Source organism: Colossoma macropomum, unplaced genomic scaffold (assembly GCF_904425465.1).
Source record: "Colossoma macropomum unplaced genomic scaffold, Colossoma_macropomum, whole genome shotgun sequence".
NCBI lineage: Eukaryota > Metazoa > Chordata > Actinopteri > Characiformes > Serrasalmidae > Colossoma > Colossoma macropomum.
This window is the reverse complement of record NW_023494803.1, coordinates 8,240,703-8,263,355: the sequence shown is the minus strand read 5'-3', so window position 1 is coordinate 8,263,355 and position 22,653 is coordinate 8,240,703. Positions and strand designations below refer to the sequence as shown.

General features: G+C 40.3%; 1 protein-coding gene across 1 annotated transcript in view; it reads right to left on the bottom strand.

The window, feature by feature from the left end:
• Positions 1 to 22,653, bottom strand: part of chrm3a (cholinergic receptor, muscarinic 3a) — a 191,805-nt gene that overhangs the window by 115,108 nt on the left and 54,044 nt on the right. The window contains exon 2 of the mRNA XM_036594160.1: positions 12,432 to 12,535. The gene's annotated coding sequence lies outside the window, so the exon portion shown is untranslated. The remainder of the gene's footprint in view (positions 1 to 12,431; positions 12,536 to 22,653) is intronic.

The window sequence follows — 22,653 nt, the reverse complement described above, 5'->3', positions numbered from 1 at the left end:
ACTCTGCATATACATCAGTCTGCCTCAGGCTATCAGAGTTAGAGGAGTATTCTCTCCCAAAATGATGATTATTGGATGACTGGAGTGACTAAATAGCCTCAGTGACCCAGTTAAATGTACCCTACAGGTCTGCACCATCAAATGTAACAGTGTTATGATGTGCGGCGCTTATGGGCGAGACTCACGCTGCAGATTCATTAATTCAACTCCTGAAATCGCTTAACTGCAGTAGCATATGTAAACCTATTCTTCTTGTGCTGCTAGACAGACTTTCTTGGCACTTTCAGCACTTTTGCAGTCTGGTGTAGCTCAAAGACGGTGCGCGGCAAGCATGGGCCGGCGCAGATAACTAAAATGTATTCGTGGCTCTCTTTAATTAGTGGGGGTTTTAATGGCGGTGATTATTTTTGTGCTAAAGTGTGTGTGTCTGTACGTAATGTAACGTCTTCCCGCCTTGATCGTTGCTGTTTTAGCTTCGTGATTGGCTCCATGGGGCTAATACACATTATGGCACGGGTCCAGCGGTGCAGGCCCGTTCTGTATTTTGTATGTATTTTAATGATAAGCCCCTGCCTTTGACTGAGCGCGGCCAGACTGGAAGAGAGAGCGGGAGAGGAATCAAGCTTTCAGCTTCTCCAAGAAGACAAAAATAATGAGAGAAAATCTGGGGTTCAGAGACTGGGGCCGATCCACGCTGTCAGTCAAGGCTTCAAATGATGGAGTTAGCAAATGAATCATAACGAGATGAGAGACAAACGAATAAATCGCGAGAAGAATTCACCTTGCACACAAACTTAGCGCACACAAGTCTTTTACTGTGACTGACACATACAACGCCCCGCAGCCTGAGCAAGCAGCCAATTAAAACCTGTCCCGTCCTCGCTCTCTGACTCTCTCCCTCTTAGGCAGCTCATCCCTCGCTCCCCTTTTTCATTTTTGCAGCACAAATTCACCCCATCCATCCCTCCTCCGCACCTTTGGACACCTCTTCTTGCCTTGTGCTCGCCTGCAGCCTCTCTCTTTGTCTTTCATTAATTAATCTGTGATAGAGAGTGAAACCACACTAGGGCTAATAGAGGAAAGCCACATTGTGATACTTCTGCAATAAATGTTGCAGAATTTATAAATCAAAAAGGAGAGAAAGGAGAGAATTTAGCCAAACTCTTCCCAATTGGAATGACTGAGGGGTACTATGTGGCAATGTGAATAACTATGTATATAACCTATGCAACCACATTCAATACAATAGAAACTATCTAGCAACCCCCATAAACCACAGCAACCACCTAGCAATCACCTCAGATACCGCTGCAACCACATACCAACACCCTTGCAACCACACTGAATACCACAGCAGCCACCTAGCAAATCCCTGGCAACCACCTGGGACACTATCTAGCCATTTTTTAGCAATGCCAATCAAAGCTTGTAATGGAAGTTAATGTTACCATTTGTATGGGCCACCCGACAAATGGAGAGAAGGTTTTTGCATGACAGATGGGATTGTTCCACAAATCCAGCTGTTGAGCTGCACTGGCTGACATCAATTTATAAATAAAACAGCCTTGGACAGTAAAATTCATGTGATATTTGCAATTCCATTCTAACTAGATTAATTACAGTTTTGTGGCTGACTTTAAGACAATATACTACAACCATAACTTTTACTAAAGTACGCATCTGTTATGCTCTTTTATCTGACAAAGATGAGTCTGTTCCTTCAGAAATGTAAATAAATAAATGTAAATAAGTAAAAATAAGAATCCCTGTTTAACCATTCACCGCGGTTATTATCCACATGGTAACCCAAATAAGAGGATTCTGTTTCAAGCACAGGCCTAAATGCCTTTCATATTTTCAGCATTGTTAATACATTTTCCTAGTTTGACTCTTTGAATCATCTTTAGTAGTGCGGTCTAAAGCCCAGCTGCAGAACGCTGTATTATCTATGTTGCTACGAAAGAATCCATGACTGTAGCCCTCTTGTTCAAATATAGTTTTTAAATGGCTTAAAAATGGTACCTTCAGTACCCTCAGCAGGCTACACTGGACAGTGCTTGCTGGAGACCTATGGATAAATCAACAAGCAGCAAACTAACAAAAGCAACAGCAAAGTTGAGCTCCGGTTCCCCTCGAGATCCTCCACTGTAACAAGAATCTGCTTAACTACTTGAATGGAGCTATTTATCACTGTAGCAACGGAAACAGTGCCATCAAATGGGGAACCAACATATCATCCCTGTTGGAACAAAACTTTGCATCTCCAAAATGGCAACTTTACATGAGAACTTGTAATGGACGTTTATGTGGTAACTTGTAATGCAAGTTAATGCGGTCATCCTGAAATTTGAACACAATGCCAAGGATTACTGGATTGTTTAAATTATTCAAAAATGTAAAAACTACAAATGGACAAGGTTTTCGTTTGACAGACGAGACTGTTCCACAAATCCGGCTGTTGAGCTGCGCTGGTTGAATGTACTCAGTAAATAAAGATAAGATATGGAGGTTTACCTCCATACTCATTGGATGGAACATGCAGCCACTGATGCTCTCACTGGATTTTTTAACTGTTAACTGTGTTCACTCTGTGGAAATCAAGTGTATTTTTGTGTCTAGATTCTTCGTTCACATGCCGAAAATATTATTACTGAATTATTAAAAGTAAATCTATTCTGATGAAGCTTATTTTGTCCACTCATATAGCTACAAGAAAACCTTTTAAATGTGAGAAACAATCTTTGTTTTGGGGTCAAATTTGAGCAAATAAGACAAACGTGAAAGTGGTGCATTGTGAAGAATTATTTTAACCACTAAACACTGCTACATTACATACTGTTACACACTTCAATATAATTTCCAATGTACTGAAAACACACTGATCAACCCTGGAAGTGCCACATTTGCTGGGCAATGTGAATACATTCATTCACCCCAATCACTGTGATTGGTCAGGATGCCCACAGCACACAGTAAAGCATTAAGTGATTGGTTACAGGCTCTTTTGCACATTGCAGCCTTCTGCAACTTCAGGCCACCATCGCAATAATGACTAATGAACGATACACTGTACAGCCCTAAATCACATTCCTATTCACTACACATATGAACAGACAGGAGAGGGCCACACACCGCCCCCAGCGCTGAGCTCTGACAGTAGTTTCAGGCAGAAGAAAACGAGAGTAGTGCAAAGACGTTTTCCCTTCGCATGCTGCAACCGAAAGTCAAACCCACAGCCAATTTCCACCGTGCCTCTACGCAGCATCGCTGACACTTCATTCTGGAGGGAGCGCACCATCCGGTGCATTTTGGTCTCGACTGCCAAAATAAAAGGTCTGATAGGTTTGTCAGGAGAGTCAGGTGGGGTGACAGCCAAGATTGGACAACGCGGGCATCGAAAGAGAGAAAGACAGCGAGGGAGAGATAAATAAGGAGAGAAACGAACAGAGCTTTGAAGGAAAGAGGCAACCAGTTTTAAAAGTGGCAGAGGAACGGACAGGGTCATCTGCGTTGAGAGAGGAACCGGTAAAAGACGAGAGAGATGGTTTAGCTAAAAATGTACACAACTTCTCCCTTACCTCAAGTGGTAGTTCATCAGTTAGGGCATGTTTGGTGCCTGAAGTTTATATCTTTAGTTTTACACCTGAGCTACGGGGCTAATGTGGCTAACAAACAGTGGACGCTTATGGCTGCCAGTTTAGCATCATAATAAAAGTCCATCACATAGCTAAAAACATGAATAGCAGCCTTCTTGAAGCCTGAATTCACACACGTTTGTCCTTCATATATAACTGCAGGGATGTGGGAAGGTCGACTGATTTGGGGGGCTGAAATTTTAAGCGGTATATACAGTGGGGTCCGAAAGTCTGAGACCGCTTTGAAAATCTGGGATATTTTTCATTTAAACCAGAAAGTTATGACAAGTAAAACGCAGAAGAAAATGCAAATTGAAGCCAGTCAATTGTGACTGGCCATTTCAAGGCCTTTGTACAAAAAAGCTCATTGCCAGCACACTGTCATTATCACTACCCGATTTGAACTGCAAACCCGATTTAGACCATGCATGCGTGAAAATGTATGTCATTTCCGCTACTATTTTACGGCTGCTGCCCAATATCGGCTGTGTCTGAAATGTAATAAATGCTGCCTATTTCTACAGAGGCAGTGAGGCAGCCAGTCACACCCTAATTAAATGTTTAGGTAAATGTTTATGTTCCTCAGTTTGGTCGCTTTTTTGAAGGCAGCATAGACGTAATCTAGCCTTCTTAAAAGACTGGAAAAAAGATGCTAATGCTAACAGCAACCACGCATGCACAGCAAAGGCACATCAGCATGCATCGTCTAAGGCTGTGTCCGGGACTGAAGGCAGCTGTCTCGATGCCTTGTTGTGTCATAAGTCAGTGCCTCCGAAAGCAGCGTTTTGATGAACGTACCTGCAACCCAATCGCAAAGGCAGCGATACCTTGCGGTGTTACTAAGATACGCCACCTCACTGCTAGCTATTAGCGTTAATCGTTTAAGGCGGCTAGGATACATCAATGCTGCCTCCAAAAAAGTGAACAAACTAATTTTGGGAAATTTACATCAAACAGAACATCCCATAAAGTGCTACAATGTAGTGACAGATGACGATATAGCAGACGTGAAAACTCATCAGCATGATGCTAAATCTAACATTCAATATGCTTCTTTATATGGGATATAATATGTTATGTAATATTCCGCCATGCAGCACTGCTTCCCCCAGCCTCATCGGTTTGACAGAATCACTTTGTATTATTTTTGTGCATCCACATTCTCTCACTACAATACCCAGCATGCATTATGCTAATACATCTCACAACCATTGGGAATCCCTGTGTTGTCAGCTAATCCTGACTGCAAGCATAGCCACTAAGGCTAGTATTAGCCAGTTAGCAAGATAAAAAAAAGAACAGCCAACCGTCATGTATCCATGTATCATGCACTTTTTCAAAAGCTCACTCCTCCCACCTTCAAGACACATCATCAGAAAGGGGTTTCTTAGCACTTAAACAGGAAATTCTCGCTTTAGAGTCTTCTCTAGAATGGTAGGAGGTGAGTAGACATGTTTACAACGAATTAAGAGATTTTCATGGTTATATTTTTAACAACTCAACACGGTTTGAGGCAAGTGTGATAATATAGACATGCACAATGCTAACTGGTGGGGTATAGGCTTTTATTATTTGTTAGCTACATTAGCCTCGTAGGTCCAGAGCAAACTAAACAAGCAAAATTTAGACACTACATCTCGTCTGATCAACCACATTTGGGGTAAAGAGGGAAAACGTGATTTCTGGCTGAACTATCGCTTTAATAAGAGAGAAAAACAGAAGGAATAAGAAAAATAATGAGAGAGAGAGAATGAGGAGAGAGACAGGCAAAAAGACAAAAAAATGGAGAGCTTTTAGACTGTCTGAGTGTCCGGTCAATACATTTTCATATTCCGCAGCGTATTTAATTTGCGTGTGAGTGAAATTCACAGAAATGTTTTCTGACAGAGCAGCCTCGCCTGGGGAATGGATGCAGGCGCGACGCCGGTCATTTAAATTCATAAAATCCAATTCCTTTAAACCGACAACCTGTAAACAAGAGCAGGGGCTCAGCAAAACAAGTTTAGCCAATAACAAGAGGAGGCAAACAAGCGTCCCCCTTCCAAATCAGACAGCATGGAGAAAATATTCTAAATGAACTCTGCACTCGTTGTAATGTATTAGCTCGGAATTTCAGCATATTTGCTTCCACCTTGGCTGAGGCCTTCAATGATAATCGGACAAAAATGCAAGAGCTTCTTCGACGAATTTCAAAGCTAATCTGCAGCACATTCTGCTAGAGAAGGCCATTTGAACCATTTCTGCCATGCAAATATTCACATTTTTAATGGAATAATATTCAAATGTCCCAGCGAGAAAATATAAAATGTAATGACTGGCTGTTTAACACTCATTTTGTGCAGCCAGTATAAGTTTAACACTCATTTTTAACACTCATTTTGTGCAGCCAGTATAAGAGCTCATCCATACCTGACTGTTCAGCTGATGTACTGATTTATCTTTTTTCATTATTTTTTCGAAATATTTCCATCTCTGCTTATGTAGACATGTAGTTTAATGTTACAGCCTCAACAACTAAATATAATATCAAATCTAAATGTTTAAATTAACTAATTAAATCTAAATTAATTTGTCCACTCTTACCTTTTTCCAGTCATAAAGCCAAGTTACAGCTGCGTCCTCCCAACAAAATCCACTCCCGAAGATCTCACTGACATGTTCCCCTTCGAGGAGACGCTAACATTCACACCAGCAGCTACCCAAACTCACCTCAGCTGCCTTGCACATTTCTCTCTCATGTGCATCTAATGGCTAAAGGAGACATTTCTGAGATTAGATATAAGACAATCCACATGCATAAAGAAGGAGAAAGTCAAAGGAAAAAAGAGAAAAAACAGGAGTTCAAAAACTGATTAAAAGATACAGAGAAACAACCACCTGGAAGAGCTGGTAGACACCCAAACTGCCCCCATCAGATAAACAGCATTTAAAGCTTTCATCTCTGAGAGAGAGGAGAAAATCAAACTGCTTCAGATCTGAAAACATCCACAGGTGTTTCTGTCCATCCGTCCACTGTGAGAAGACGACTCAGCGCTGTGGGTCTGAAAGGATGTGTAGCTGTCAAGAAGAACCTCACTGAGAAAAGGAGACGGACACATCAAACAAAGAAGCTGAACGATGGACTGACCACCCCAGAGTCCAGACCTCAACATCACTCAATGTGTTTGATTACTACAGAAAATGGTCAACCAACTTCTTAGACTGAACTTCTTCGAGAAACTGAAATTGAGTCTCTGTAAATTTCTATATTCTAAGCTACCAACACTGAATGAAGTAAACAAATACTAACGAGTTCATGTACCTATGTTCTAATATCCCTACATTCCACCTTGTGGCACAGTTTCTTCAGGTTCACCCTGTTCTCTCCTCCAGAAATCACACCCTCACACACACACACACACACACACACACACATACACACACACACACACATACACATCCATTATGCTGTGGTGCTGTAAAGCCATGGACCCCCTCAGTAATGTTGGCGGCAGGTCGTTTTTGATGGATGTTCTGGCTGATCCCACATGGCGACTGAAGCGTTTCACTCTCTGTGTGTGACAGCGCTTTAATTAAGAGCTAAAGATTTCCACACTGTGCTGACCGATCAAGGCTCACGCAGGACAGGAAGACCTTTCTAACCCATTAGAGAGCCATTCGCATTGTCATCTGCAACTAACACACCTGTGAATGTGGCCATCGTGTTTATATTTTATTATTTACTTATATTATTAACTGAAACAGAAACCATAAGGTCAATATCATCGCTGTTCAAAAAAAAAAGTAAAAAAAAATGTTAAGGCAAAAACTCTTTACTTCTTTTGTAAGTTGATGTCATGACATTTTTTTCTTTTTTCTTTTTTTCATCATGAAATTTTGACACAATGTCAGAGACAGCTGCTGTGCTTGAATGATGCAGAAAAAAAAACGGAAAAAATGGAGATACATGTTTTTTTAGACGGAGATGAAATATTGTATCAGCTTTGCTTGAACATTTCATTTCTTGAAATCAAATGTTGGAATGAATATGAAAAAGAAATTGTTAAAACCAAAATTCAGGACTTACTTTGCTGAAACCTGAAATTGAAAAAAAATGCTGACAACAAACTAAATCAGTTCACATAACATAAACTTCCTACAGTTATTACAGTATGAAGTCTGCAGAATGTTCCACGAAATCCTGAACAACAGAGAACGGTTGTTCATTCAAGGCAATGAACTCCATTTGTTTGTGTATTTCTTCTCCTTTTCAAAAACTGAGGCTACAGATGAGCCCACAGGTGCCAGAATATAACTGTCACACTTTTTAGAGTGGAATTTAAAATGAGAATAGGAAGCTGAAGCAAGAAGCTGGTGGCTTTGAGGAATACAAAGGAAATAAACAGCATTTTTAATCACCATTTTCCTTTTTCATTACTACTGAAATGCTTTGTAACGTCCTAGATTTTGACACTTGTCAAAGTGACCCTGTTCACACTTGCCATTAACAGTGCTAAGTACAGGTGTGAACAGGGTACAGTGCATCATGGAGACACGTTGTGATCTGATCACTCAAACCACCAGGGACACATACGACCACATAACAGTTAAGGTGTGAACGCTAAAGCGTCTTAATGCGTCTTTGACAGCGGCAAAGAGACGAAAGCAGCTGTGTAGTTTCATTTTTAATCTCCTCTACTGTTTGTTCAAGTCCTGTTGGCGGTTCATGTGGTTTGTAACAGCCCTTTCATTTACATGAACACAGACTTGTTCCTTTTTATCTGACAACAAACACAGTGTGAGACTGATGTAGTGAATGTAGGTGGTACCGCTCCTTCAGTCACAAAATCTGACCACTGTAGATGCATTCAAGACACATGCCAGGTTTAAACCACTACATTCCTTGCTGTTCACTTATGATCAGATCACTCGAGACAGACGTTAATACCAAATGTAAACAGGGCCTTTATTGTAGGCCTATTTCATTTTTCTTTTTTTCCCCCTAAACTTTTGGTTTTTTGACTGAAAACCAAAAGTTTTATGTTTGACCACTTACAGCTGAAAACTGGATGAAATTCCGGCGCATGCCCATAAAACACTGCAGATTTTTTGATGCCTTATCTTTGCTTTGTTAAGCATTTTCACTGGACTCATCCACTTTCATAACTACACCCACACTGAACCTGTGCCCACTGACAAGAACTGGTGGCATTCGAATGTAGTGCAATGATTGAAAATCATTCACAAAGTTAAGAGATCTGTGATCACACATTAAGACATGACTAAAAGAGTGACAGCTGGTAAAGTGTAAATATGAAAATAGTAACAGTAACAAAAAAGTAGAAAACCCCCAGTGCACCGTAGAGAACAGCGTCTAAAGAGTAAAAGAGGGTAAAACTCACTTTTACCTGAGACTGAGACAGAGCGTAGTGGAATTTCAGCCGAAGTGGAGAGTCAAGTGTGAGTAATGTAAATTTCAATAGAACGATGGAAATTGCAGGTGAATAAGGTGAAACACAAGAGTTAATATAGTAAGAGTCCAGAGTGATTTTGATAAAGGTTTGAGTATAGTTAAGAAAAACAAGAAAAAAGTCCAGAGGAAATACATTAATTTTACTATACTATTTAAATGCAATTAAATGTATTTAAAAGTAAATACTTATTTAATTACATAATGGGTTACAAATGAACAATATTCACATTCGATTTATGTTCTGTATCGGCAGGAAAAAAATCTGTATCACACAGAAAAAGTAAAAGAGAGTGAGTATGGTAAAAGACCAGTGTGAGTGTGGTAAAAGTGCAGAGTGTGGTAAAGGTAGACAGTGAGTATGGTAAAGGTAGAGAGTGAGTATGGTAAAGGTGGAGACAGAGAATGGTAAAGGTGGAAAATGAGTATGGTAAAGGTGGAGACAGAGAATGGTAAAGGTGGAGAGTGAGTATGGTAAAGGTGGAGAGTGAGTATGGTAAAGGTAGAGAGTGAGTAAGGTAAAGGTGGAGAGTGAGAATGGTAAAAGTAGAGAGTGAGTATGGTAAAGGTAGAGAGTGAGTATGGTAAAGGTGGAGAGTGAGTATGGGAAAGGTGGAGAGAGAGAATGGTAAAGGTGGAGAATGAGTATGGTAAAGGTGGAGAGTGAGTATCGTAAAGGTGGAGAGTGAGTATGGTAAAGGTAGAGAGTGAGTATGGTAAAGGTGGAGAGTGAGTATGGTAAAGGTAGAGAGTGAGTATGGTAAAGGTAGAGAGTGAGTATGGTAAAGGTGGAGAGAGAGAATGGTAAAGGTGGAGAATGAGTATGGTAAAGGTGGAGAGTGAGTATGGTAAAGGTAGACAGTGAGTATGGTAAAGGTGGAGAGTGAGTATGGTAAAGACAGAGAGTGAGTATGGTAAAGGTAGACAGTGAGTATGGTAAAGATGGAGTGAGTATGGTAAAGGTAGAGAGTGAGTAAGGTAAAGGTGGAGAGTGAGTATGGTAAAGGTAGAGAGTGAGTATGGTAAAGGTGGAGAGTGAGTATGGTAAAGGTAGAGAGTGAGTATGGTAAAGGTGGAGAGTGAGTATGGTAAAGGTGGAGAGTGAGTATGGTAAAGGTGGAGAGTGAGAATGGTAAAGGTAGAGAGTGAGTATGGTAAAGGTGGAGAGTGAGAATGGTAAAGGTGGAGAACGAGAATGGTAAAGGTGGAGAGTGAGAATGGTAAAGGTGGAGAATGAGAATGGTAAAGGTAGAGAGTGAGAATGGTAAAGGTGGAGAGTGAGTATGTTAAAGGTGGAGAGTGAGAATGGTAAAGGTGGAGAGTGAGTATGGTAAAGGTGGAGAGTGAGAATGGTAAAGGTAGAGAGTGAGTATGGTAAAGGTGGAGAGTGAGAATGGTAAAGGTGGAGAATGAGAATGGTAAAGGTGGAGAGTGAGAATGGTAAAGGTGGAGAGTGAGAATGGTAAAGGTAGAGAGTGAGAATGGTAAAGGTGGAGAGTGAGTATCGTAAAGGTGGAGAGTGAGTATGGTAAAGGTAGAGAGTGAGTATGGTAAAGGTGGAGAGTGAGTATGGTAAAGGTAGAGAGTGAGTATGGTAAAGGTGGAGAGAGAGAATGGTAAAGGTGGAGAATGAGTATGGTAAAGGTGGAGAGTGAGTATGGTAAAGGTAGAGAGTGAGTATGGTAAAGGTGGAGAGAGAGAATGGTAAAGGTGGAGAATGAGTATGGTAAAGGTGGAGAGTGAGTATGGTAAAGGTGGAGAGTGAGTATGGTAAAGGTAGACAGTGAGTATGGTAAAAATGGAGAGTGAGTATGGTAAAGACAGAGAGTGAGTATGGTAAAGGTAGACAGTGAGTATGGTAAAGGTGGAGAGTGAGTATGGTAAAGAGAGTGAGTATGGTAAAGGTAGACAGTGAGTATGGTAAAGATGGAGTGAGTAGGTAAAGGTAGAGAGTGAGTAGGTAAAGGTGGAGAGTGAGTATGGTAAAGGTAGAGAGTGAGTATGGTAAAGGTGGAGAGTGAGTATGGTAAAGGTAGAGAGTGAGTATGGTAAAGGTGGAGAGTGAGTATGGTAAAGGTAGAGAGTGAGTATGGTAAAGGTGGAGAGTGAGTATGGTAAAGGTGGAGAGTGAGTATGGTAAAGGTAGACAGTGAGTATGGTAAAGGTGGAGAGTGAGTATGGTAAAGGTAGAGAGTGAGTATGGTAAAGGTGGAGAGTGAGTATGGTAAAGGTAGAGAGTGAGTATGGTAAAGGTGGAGAGTGAGAATGGTAAAGGTGGAGAGTGAGTATGGTAAAGGTAGAGAGTGAGTATGGTAAAGGTGGAGAGTGAGTATGGTAAAGGTAGAGAGTGAGTATGGTAAAGGTGGAGAGTGAGAATGGTAAAGGTGGAGAGTGAGAATGGTAAAGGTGGAGAGTGAGTATGGTAAAGGTGGAGAGTGAGTATGGTAAAGGTAGAGAGTGAGTATGGTAAAATGGAGAGTGAGTATGGTAAAGACAGAGAGTGAGTATGGTAAAGGTAGACAGTGAGTATGGTAAAGGTGGAGAGTGAGTATGGTAAAGACAGAGAGTGAGTATGGTAAAGGTAGACAGTGAGTATGGTAAAGATGGAGTGAGTATGGTAAAGGTAGAGAGTGAGTAAGGTAAAGGTGGAGAGTGAGTATGGTAAAGGTAGAGAGTGAGTATGGTAAAGGTGGAGAGTGAGTATGGTAAAGGTAGAGAGTGAGTATGGTAAAGGTGGAGAGTGAGTATGGTAAAGGTGGAGAGTGAGAATGGTAAAGGTGGAGAGTGAGTATGGTAAAGGTGGAGAGTGAGAATGGTAAAGGTGGAGAGTGAGAATGGTAAAGGTGGAGAGTGAGAATGGTAAAGGTGGAGATGAGAATGGTAAAGGTGAGAGTGAGATGGTAAAGGTGGAGAGTGAGTATGTTAAAGGTGGAGAGTGAGAATGGTAAAGGTGGAGAGTGAGTATGGTAAAGGTGGAGAGTGAGAATGGTAAAGGTAGAGAGTGAGTATGGTAAAGGTGGAGAGTGAGAATGGTAAAGGTGGAGAGTGAGAATGGTAAAGGTGGAGAGTGAGAATGGTAAAGGTGGAGAGTGAGAATGGTAAAGGTGGAGAGTGAGTATGGTAAAGGTGGAGAGTGAGTGTGGTAAAGGTGGAGAGTGAGTATGTTAAAGGTGGAGAGTGAGAATGGTAAAGGTGGAGAGTGAGTATGTTAAAGGTGGAGAGTGAGTATGGTAAACACTCCAAGTGTTTATGGTTCAGTACAGAGCACACATGGTAAAAGTCCAGAATGAGTGTGGTAAAGTATAATGAATACAATGAGTGAATATTTATGAACCAAAGTTACTGACCGTGCAGCGCCGGGGCTGGAGCACTGAGGTGGTCACCTTCTGACCACTGATTTTAGATGAGCTTCCAGCCGCAGAGACAGGAATGGAGAGAGGAGCATACTGTCCTGGAAACACACACACACACACACACACACACACACATCACTAAACAGGATGTACAGAAGACTGTAAGAAAGATTCCACATTTTAATGAGGGGCTAAACAGTTAAATGTCCACATCTAAGTAGAATTATGAGTTATATGTAAATATTTTACACAAAAACAAATTTGCACACATTCACTTGCACTTTTTCTTTCCGCTTTCCGCTATGATCCCTCTGTTCGCTGTTGCTCGGTGTTTCTGTGTTTTTTTACGTAAACGCAGGAATTACAGTTTTCCCCACAATAGTATGGCTGAGATGTGTAGTGAATTAGCATGGATAAGACTACAACACATCCAGACTGGTATTATATACAGTTCTGATCCTGTTGAGTGAGCGTTGTTGTGACTGAAAGGAGCTGGACACACCACAACATGCTGCTGGAAGCTGCCCACACGCCACCTGGACACTGTGCACCACAAACTGGCAGCCTGAGAACTTGGTCATGAACCAAAAAGGTGTGGGTTCCATTCCAACTGATGCCTTCATGTTTGTGCTGCTGTGTCCCTGAGCAAAGCGCCTTGTGCTGAGGTGGTGTCAGATGGCTGGCCACACACTCTGACCTCTCCTTCAGTCCAGAAAGCACTCTAAATAACAGGACTGACATAAAAAAATACACCATTTTCTTTCTTATAAATCAAGCGACCTCATGGATCCGAATTCAAATCAGAGTATATTTATTTCCACTACCCAGATAATAATAAAAATAATACTAATAATAGTAATAATAACATTCCGCCGCCTAAAGCTTCTTATTGGAATGTTCCTGTTCCCATTCTGGCGCCTGAGACTTTTAGTCAAATTTTCCAGTTCCACCTTAAATGGTGAAGCAGTTACATTCTGGCACTGCACCATTTAAGGTGGAACTGGAGAATTCAAACAAAAATGCGAACAGGAGGCCGACTTCACCTTTGTACTGTAAATTTATAACTCCAAAATGTAGAGCGACCATTTTCCCTCTTGCATCCAAAAACTGACTGTGACATCTAAGCTCACGCCAAATAAAGCGTAACTCCTTTAACGATGGTTAGGGGTCTTTTTATACACTCTGTAGCGCCCAATAAATGTTGTACTGAAGTGTTAGCATGAAGATCATCACATACTTCCTGCTAACATTTTGAGTAAGGAGGAAAAACACTATGCTGGGCCTTTAAAAAGCCCTGAGGGGCAGTCAGTCATCTCAGTCAGTGTCAGTGCTCAGCTCAGGATCAGAGCCAGGCTCACCATCCCCTCCTTAAGAGTTCAATCTGTCCTTATATAGCTGCTCCGCTCCACTCTAGCGGATTTCACCACAGCTCATTTCAGCGGGGCTGCCGAATATGACCCCTCATCAACCTCTTAAACACTAAACTCCGCCGCTCTCCTCACTTCTCTATAAATAGTGTTAGTTCAGTGAGGTGCTTAAACAGGGGGACAGGCCTGCCCCGCCTCTGCGTTTATTACAGGGAAACTCGTTACTGCAGGAATTCACCGAAGGGAGCGCGTATCTAAGCAGGGCATCGGAGCGCGGAGCGCCGCCACACACACACACAACCGGCACATGCTTTCCATCGGCCCAGGCTGATATCACACACTCAGATTTATTTCCAGGTCTGATAGCATCATCACCGGATTCTTCTTCCTGCTTTATTGTTTTCATTTCTCCGTTCTGAGGAAGGAGAGAACAGTTCTCTCTGTGATGACGGACGAGCAGAGACAGAGGAACACAGGACGGAGCTCTGTGTGTGCATTTACTGATGGACACAACCAGCAGCCAGAGAGAGAGAGAGACAGAGACAAAGAAGGAGCGAAATGGAGAGAAAAACTGAGATAAATGTAGAGAAATTAGTGAAAATCAAGATGGACATAGAAGGAGAGGAATGGAAAGAAAGAATGGAAGGCGAAGGAGAGAAAATGGATAGAGATGGAAAAAATATAGAGAAAATGGGGATAGAAGGAGAGAAATAGAAAAATGGAGATGGAGAGAAATAGAGAGAAAAATGGAGACAGAAGGAGAGAAATAGAGAAAAAATGGAGATAGATGGAGAGAAATGAGTGAAAATGGAGATTGAGAGAGAAGAATGGAGAGCAAAGAAGAGAAATCCGGAGAGAAAATGGAGACAGAAGGAGAGAGATTGAGAGAGAAGGACGAAGAGTGAAAGAGAAATAGTGAGAGAAAAATGGAGAGTGAAGAAGAGAAAAGGCGAAAGAAAAAGAAGAGCAAAGGTGAGAAATGGAGAGAGAAAAATGGAGAGTGAAGGCGAGAAATGAAGAGAGAAAAATGGAGAGTGAAGGAGAGAAATGGAGAGAGAAAATGGAGAGTGGAGGAGAAATGGGGAGAGAAAATGGAGATAAAAGGAGAGAAATTAGAGAAAAATGGAGATAGAAGGAGAGAAATGGTGAGAAAAATGGAGAGGGAAGACAAGAAATAGAGAAAAATGTGTGAAGGTGCGACACAGAAAGAAAAACAGAGTGAGGAGAGAAACAGAAAAACACAGTAGCTGATCAGCTAAGACATGTTTGGAAACTGAGGTTTGGTTCTTTATGCTGGAGCTACGTGGCTGATGTAGCTAAGAAGTACTGAACGTCTGGACACCCAGTCAGCCTCCTTCTCACTGCAGCCCGCATCATCACTCGCCTCAAACCGTGTGGAGCTGTTCAGTATCTCTAACAGACTCGATTCTGTGGTTTCTGACACGGTTTGACTCACTGTTATCTACAAACACAGACAGAAGCACAGACAAAACTCACACTTTAAGACAGCTGGAACTGTTTTAGAGAAAACAGATGTGCTTTTGTCCTTTTATAGACAACAGTGTTATCTGTAAACCTGTTGGAAACTGCAGTTTTTCAGTGGCAAAAAACTAAAGCATGTTGCATATTTATATTGTTATTTATTTATTTGTTATTATTTTAATCTAGCATAATATAATTAATTATTTTAATAACTTACAATACTGGTGTATAGTAGTGTGTGTACATATACATATATATATATATATATATATATATATATATATAATGTGTGTGTACATATGTATATATATATATACACACACACACACACATATATATATATATATATATATATATATATATATATATATATATATATATATATATGTTTTTTTCTTAGTTTTAGTGAGTGCAGACTCACCTAGACTTGACGATATGGAACATAAATATAAAACAACAATGTTAATAATTACGCAAATTCCATCATTACATTAAATAGCATATTAAAATAACAGTAACTGGTCTAGAGATTAAAGGGTTAATAGAGTTCAGGGGGAATAAACAGTCTTTCCTTATCAAACGCATGAGCTCGCCTGACACTGTGCTTCTTACAATGGCTTCAATCAGCAGTTGTCCTGTGGGAATGAATTCACTGATCGCTCTTTTCTCTCTGACTATGAAAAGAACGAGGTCAAAAGGTCATGGAGTAAATGCCATACGTGCTGATGTCTCAGTAGGGGGAGGCTACTGTCCTTTACATGAATGTAAAACAGCATGGAGCAGGCTAAGGATGAAGAGTCCTCCTGCATTTTCTATTATGCTGAAATGTGGTCTGAGCTGTGGAGTTAAAGGTACAGTAAGCGATTTTAAGGGCGTTTTAACAGTGGAGACTGAAGTTGGCTTCCTATTCGCCAGCTTCTTGTTCAAATTTTCTTGTTCCACCTTAAACGGTGCGGCAGTTACATTCTGGTGCCAGAGGCGTTGTAATAATAACAGCTGCACCATTTAAGGTGAAAACGAGAAAAACTGAACAAGAAGCCGGTGAAAAGAAGCTTCATTGAGAGTTGAAAGGCTTGAAAACAGAAGAAGAGACTGCTCTATTTCTGCTGGACAGGAGGATAACTATAATGTATTTCTGCAGAACCAACAGGTCAGTATTTTGCCCTGTTTGCTAATGTTTGTGACAGCTAATCACGACTGGTTAGCTTTGCTAACCCACAACCTAGCTAAAAATAGTTACATTACTTGCTGTTGTTCTAATATATTATCATGGTACAACATTTGCGAAGGCTTTTATGAACAAAAAGACCTAAAAAAAACAAGTTAGCCAGCCCACTGTCGTTCACATTGTCCATGAATTCGGGGAACGGAGCTTCTGAAGGAGCACTGAAGGGATTTGTATTTATTTTCCTGTTGAGTTCAAACATCAACAATCGTTGCTTACTACACCTTTAACCCTCAGAAGTCACCATTAGTGAAAGTGAAAACAAAATTATTCTGTAATTTTATACAAATTATTTCTCATTGAAAATAATGGAGAAATTGTGTGGACTGTCAAAGTTAACATGCTAATGGGCTAAATTAGTAACATTTAATTCTGTAACGCTGTTAATGCATTGTACTAGTTTAACCCTTTGAACCATGACTTAAAGTGATACCTCCAGCAGGCTGTACTGGACGGTGCTTGCAGGAGAACTAGGGACAAATTAACCAGCTGCAAATTAACAAAGGCATCAGCAAAGTGGAGCTCCAGTTTCCCTCGAGAGCCTCCACTGTAACAAGAATCCCCGAGCTGTATGACAGAGAGTGAGAGGCTACACTCACACCGGAGTTGAACCATTGACTGTAAATTTGATAAATACATATATATGATATGTACACTCACTGATTGTAACATGCAGACACTGATGCTCTCACTGGACATCAGTGATCAAAACTGGAAACTGTGTTCACTCTGTAGAAATCACATCATTTTCATGCTCAGGTTCAAGTGAGAATAAGGTTATCGACATACTGAAAGTAATTTTCTGATGAAGCTTATTTTCTCCACTCATTTAGCTATGATAACATGTACTGCTTTTTAAGGTAAGACACTACGGGCAATGGTCCCATCAATGAGTGTGTTTACAATAATCAATAATCAATAATCTGATCATAATTGGATTTCTGCAGCTGATTATTCAAATGGTCATGTAAACAGCATACACCAATCAAGAAACCCAATTAAGAAATCTGATAAATAGAGCTGGGTTTTAGCTCAGTAATCAGATTTCTCAGTGCATGTAAACTCTTACTCTGATTTCTTTCGGATTTCTCAGTCTGTGCATGAACAGAACCGGAAATAAGCGAGCAGCGTTGCTGCGAGACGCAGCAAAACACTTTTGGAGTGACACTGAAATCAAACACATGCTTGACAAAAAGAGGGATTTAAATATTCTTCATGTTCCAGATGATGTATATTCATATTTTCAGGTAAAGTGACGCAACGTTTTTTTTAAAAAAAGCAGCGGAAAGCAGAAATCCGATTACTGTCTGACTCATGTGGACCTGGGGTTTCCCCATTATCTGACTACCATAATCTGTGCACGTAAACGTGTTGATCGGATTACTGAAAAAATCAGATTTTCTGCAGTTATTGGATTAAGTTCATGAAAATGCGCTCAACCATTTTTCAGATTTTTGGGTAACTGCACGTCTTTTCTTAAACTGTAATCATTAAAATGCTAAAATACAACAGAACGTTGTATATTTGTACTGAGCTCCGCCCACATGTTGCACCCCCACATCATGTCATACATCACTGCAAAGCCTGTTTCCTGCTAAATCTATACGCCTATTCACAGAAATGGTGCATGTTTTCTGATATCCTACTAAGTAATGAAGTTCTGAGGCTGATTATAAAACTCATTCTTTCTCAAAATCAGATTTTCTGAATATCCAGAAACAAAAGTCTCAGAATACCTGCTTTTATGAAATTCTACATATTCATTCCTAACCCTATCCTGAAGAAAATTACAGTAGGATTTCTTAATCTACTGCTAACAGCTGGATTTATGCTAGATTTTGTGCTACAAAATGACATGAAAAAGAGTCCAGCAAACTGTTTTATTCTTTGCAGTGAAAACCATTTGAATTCTAAATCATCGAAAGGCTCGGTTTTTGGCTCTTTAAAATATGTAAATGTGTGCATATTTGATTAGTGTCACATTCACATATTTAAATAAAGCTTTTGAGAAAGTTTCAAATACAAAAAGAACATTTGTAAGAATTTCAATAATCAATTGAGAAAATTTGTTGTGCAGCGTCTCGCCTTGAATGGACAAGTCTTTCTTCAGGGTCAAATGTCAGCAAATAAGATGTGATTAATCGTGATTAAGCGCATAAAATGATATGATTAATTGCAACTGATTATTTTAATGATTTGTTTCTAATAGTAAATGGTACATCAAAGTGACAGGAACTGTAGACTTGCCAGTTTTGGGCAGTGGACAAGTGTCAGTCATGGTGAGGCTTGCTTGCTTGCTCTTATGAGTGAGAGATAGAAAGAAAGAGCAGACAAGAGAAAGAGCAAGAGAGAGAGAGAGAGAGAGAGAGAGAGAGAGAGAGAGAGAGAGAGAGAGAGAGAGAGACAGAGACAGACAGAGAGAGATTCTCCCAAAGCACACATTCAGAAATGAGCAGTTGATTTGGATCAGAGAGGAAAAGCAAAGTAAATCAGCCCGCTTGAGTTTTCACAGTGTGGGTCCTGGACACTACGGCTGCTTTTATAACGCGTTTCTCACACACACACACACACACACACACACACACACACACACACACACACACACTCTGAAATGAGCAGTTCAATTGGATCAAAGAAAAGTCTAATGTAAATCAGTCTGCTGGCTTTTCACAGCATGGATTCCAGACTGATATTGGTTTTATATCACATTTCACGCACGCATGCACACACACACACACTCACACACTCACACACACACACTCACACACACACACTCACACACACTCACACACACACACACACACACACACACTCACACACACACACTCACACACACACATACACTTTCTGTCTCTCCTCTATATCTCTCTCTCTCCGTCTTCTCTGTCTTTTTATCTGTCTTTTCTCTCTCTCTTCTCATCTTCTCTCTCTTCCCATATTCTCTCTCACTCTCTCCATCTGTTCTCTCCGTCTCTCCTCGTCTTTTCTGTCTCATTCTGTCTCTCTCTGTATTTTCTTTCACTTTCTCTCCCTGTTTTTCCACTCTTTGTCTCTCATTTTTTCTTTTTTCTGTCTCTCATCTTTTCTCTCTGTCTTTCTCTCCATCTTTTCTCTCTCCCTCTCTCTCTTTTTTCTTTGTCCCCCTCTTTCTGTCTCTCTCCCATCTTCTCTCTCTCTCTCTCTTTCTCTCTCTCTATGTCTCTCTCGCTCTCTCTTTCTCTTTATTTCTCTGTCCCCATCTTCTCTCTCTCTCTCTCTCTCTCTCTCTCTCTCTCTCTCTCCCTCTCTCTCTCTCGCTCCTCTTTTTGGGAGAAAAGTGAGCAGAGTGCTGCTGATGAATCGCGGGGGACGTGTAATTTCAGGCCGCGTCTGATGAAACCGCTGTAGAACAGAAGAGAGATTCAGAGCGACGGTCGGGACGAGACGAGCACGCGAGACAAAAGCTGATCCTTCACAGCACTCACACAGAGACGTCTGAAAGCCGGGACACTTCGACCTGAAAAAACTAGCGCCAGCTAAGGCTGATCGCCTTCCGTCAGCTCACCACCACCTCAGGCTGAGCGTTCGGTCAAAATATATAACTGTGATTTTTCAATATTGCGATTGTGATTTAAATTCCGATTGTTTTATGTAGTTTATGTAGCTCTGAATGTAATGTGCCAGACTGCCACAGTTATGGTTGTGATGTCACAGCACAGGATGTTTGGTTGCTTGATCTAATTTATCTGCAGGCAATTCACAAGCTCTGTGTTTTATTAGGTCAAATTTCCACACTTAAAGCTTGCAACGTATTCTATAATAAAAACTGCACTCTTTCAAATTGCGATTTTGATTTAAAAACAATTGATCTTTCAGCCTTAATCTCACACACACTTTCTACACCAGCATGAAAGGGAAGACGAGCTGCTGTCTGTAAAACTGGCAAACAATATATAAAGTACAGAAAACACTGTGTGAATGTCAGGCTTCACATTTCCGTGTTTAAGCTAAATTTAGATTGAGAAGATTGTAAACCACCCGTAGCGGCACTGGGTAGATAAAAAGGCTACTTAAAGAGGAATTCTTAAAACATTGCAATAAAGTCAGTGGAGAACCCTTAGGGCCTTTTAGGACTTTAGAGACAGCCTAATGAATTTTGTCAAATAAAAAAAATATGTCTGTAATTTTTAGTTTATTTTTATTTCACACACATTTAAAAGAGATGGTCCTTCAAGGGCTCTTCTATAAAGAACCATGAGCACTCAAAAAACCCTTTGCATAATTAAAGGGTTCTTTGCATTATAAAATGGTTCTTCAGATTGATGGAGAATGTGTTTTTAGAAAAGGGTTCTATATAGCACCAAAAAGCGTTCTTCTATGGTTACAAGCTTGACATCATAACAGTAGAAGAATGTGTTTTGGTGCTATATAGAACCATTTAACGATGCAAAGAACCCTTTAATCATGCAAAGTTCTTTACGTGTTCATGGTTCTATGTAAAACTATTTTCTTTACTAAAGAACCCTTGAAGAAATATCTTTTTAAGAGTGTAGAATATCCATGTTGTTGTATTTAAACTCTACAAGTATTTCAGTAATACTTTTATTTCATTGTTGACTTTTTGCTGGAAAAAAAAGAGTTAAACACCAAAAAGAAAACTGTCCAATCAGTTTTTTTTTTTCAGTTGAAGTGTCAGTGGAATCAACCAGTCACATTTTGATTTACAAACGTGGGACTAATTTTATGAGAGAAAAACTTCACTCTAAGTCTTCTGGAAGTTCTAGATAGGTCACTAACTGATAGAATGAGTTGTAACCTAACAAGGTTTCAGTTAGTTGTTACAGCTACAGCCAAGACACTTTACTGAGAGACACTGTAAAAAATGCAACAAGGTAAAATATACGTTAATATGTCTGTCACAAGCTTCAAATGTCTCTTTAATGTACAACAAAAAACTAGAATAGATATAATATTAGCATTTACAGTGAGACGAGGTTAATTCACTAAAAGTAATTCAAAAAACAAATGTATTTCAGAGTGTCACTTTACAGGATTACTGGCATTACGCCCCCTAACCAATGACTCATGACTTCTTATTGTAGTCTTTGGGAAACCAGAGATAACAAAGCTTAACATCTGATCTTTAAAGAATCGTAGATCAGCGGAGAAATGTTAGAACGAAGCCAAACTCCACAGGTCAGCGTAATGTGCCCAGCGTGATATGGACCCTGAAATCACCAGGCTCCTCACCTGTTGCCTTGGCATCCATGTTGTTGGTGTCATAATCACATGATCAGCAACTAGTCGAAGCTTAAAACATCATCGTCGAACAGTAAAGTGGACACAGTCGACCAGCCTGTGCAAACCCTAGTCACGCTAGACATACACAAAAAATATGTTTGTAAAAAGCTAAAATCATCAAATCAATCAAGTTCAATGTCAAAGATGTGTTGAATGGTAAGGATGTATTCTAGGGTAATGTCAAGTATTTCTCTCAGTGAGGTTTAGTGCGCGAGGTGTTTGTGTGTGTGTGGGAGGTGAGAAGAGAGTGTGTTTTCGAGTAAACACGTACATGGACACTAACACAGTCTTACAGTAATCCACCTGCTCTCCCACCATTCCAACCAAATCAGGCCGTCGCTATATCACACGCACAGTTCTATACATGCATACATTCAGACACAGACAAATACTGTTATGAAAACACGATTCCAGAGCTCGTCTGATCTCATATTCCATCCAAAAACATAAAAATGAGTACAAAGCATTATCAAGACTTCCACACACTGCTAATGTTATCTTCACCAAATGTTGAGCATATGCCACGGCTTTGGCAAGCTTTACGTAGCTGATCTATGTATTCCTTTAATAACCTAATAATCTTACTTTATCAAGCCTTCTTTCTGTTGAATAAACTGCACAAATATGAACATATATGGGCTTGGACAGACACGCAGCGCTGCACAAATGAGACAAATGGGGGATACGATCAGATTAGATTTGATGCTGTAAAGGTGCTATTTGAAGCTTGGAGGCTGGCGGTTGCTCTGTCTTTACTCTCTCGCAGTCTTCAAGTTGATTATTTGACAAGAAAAATGAAAGTACTTATTAAAAAAAACAAAAACCAGTTGCTTTGTAGTTCTATCAGCTTTTAATTGCTCCA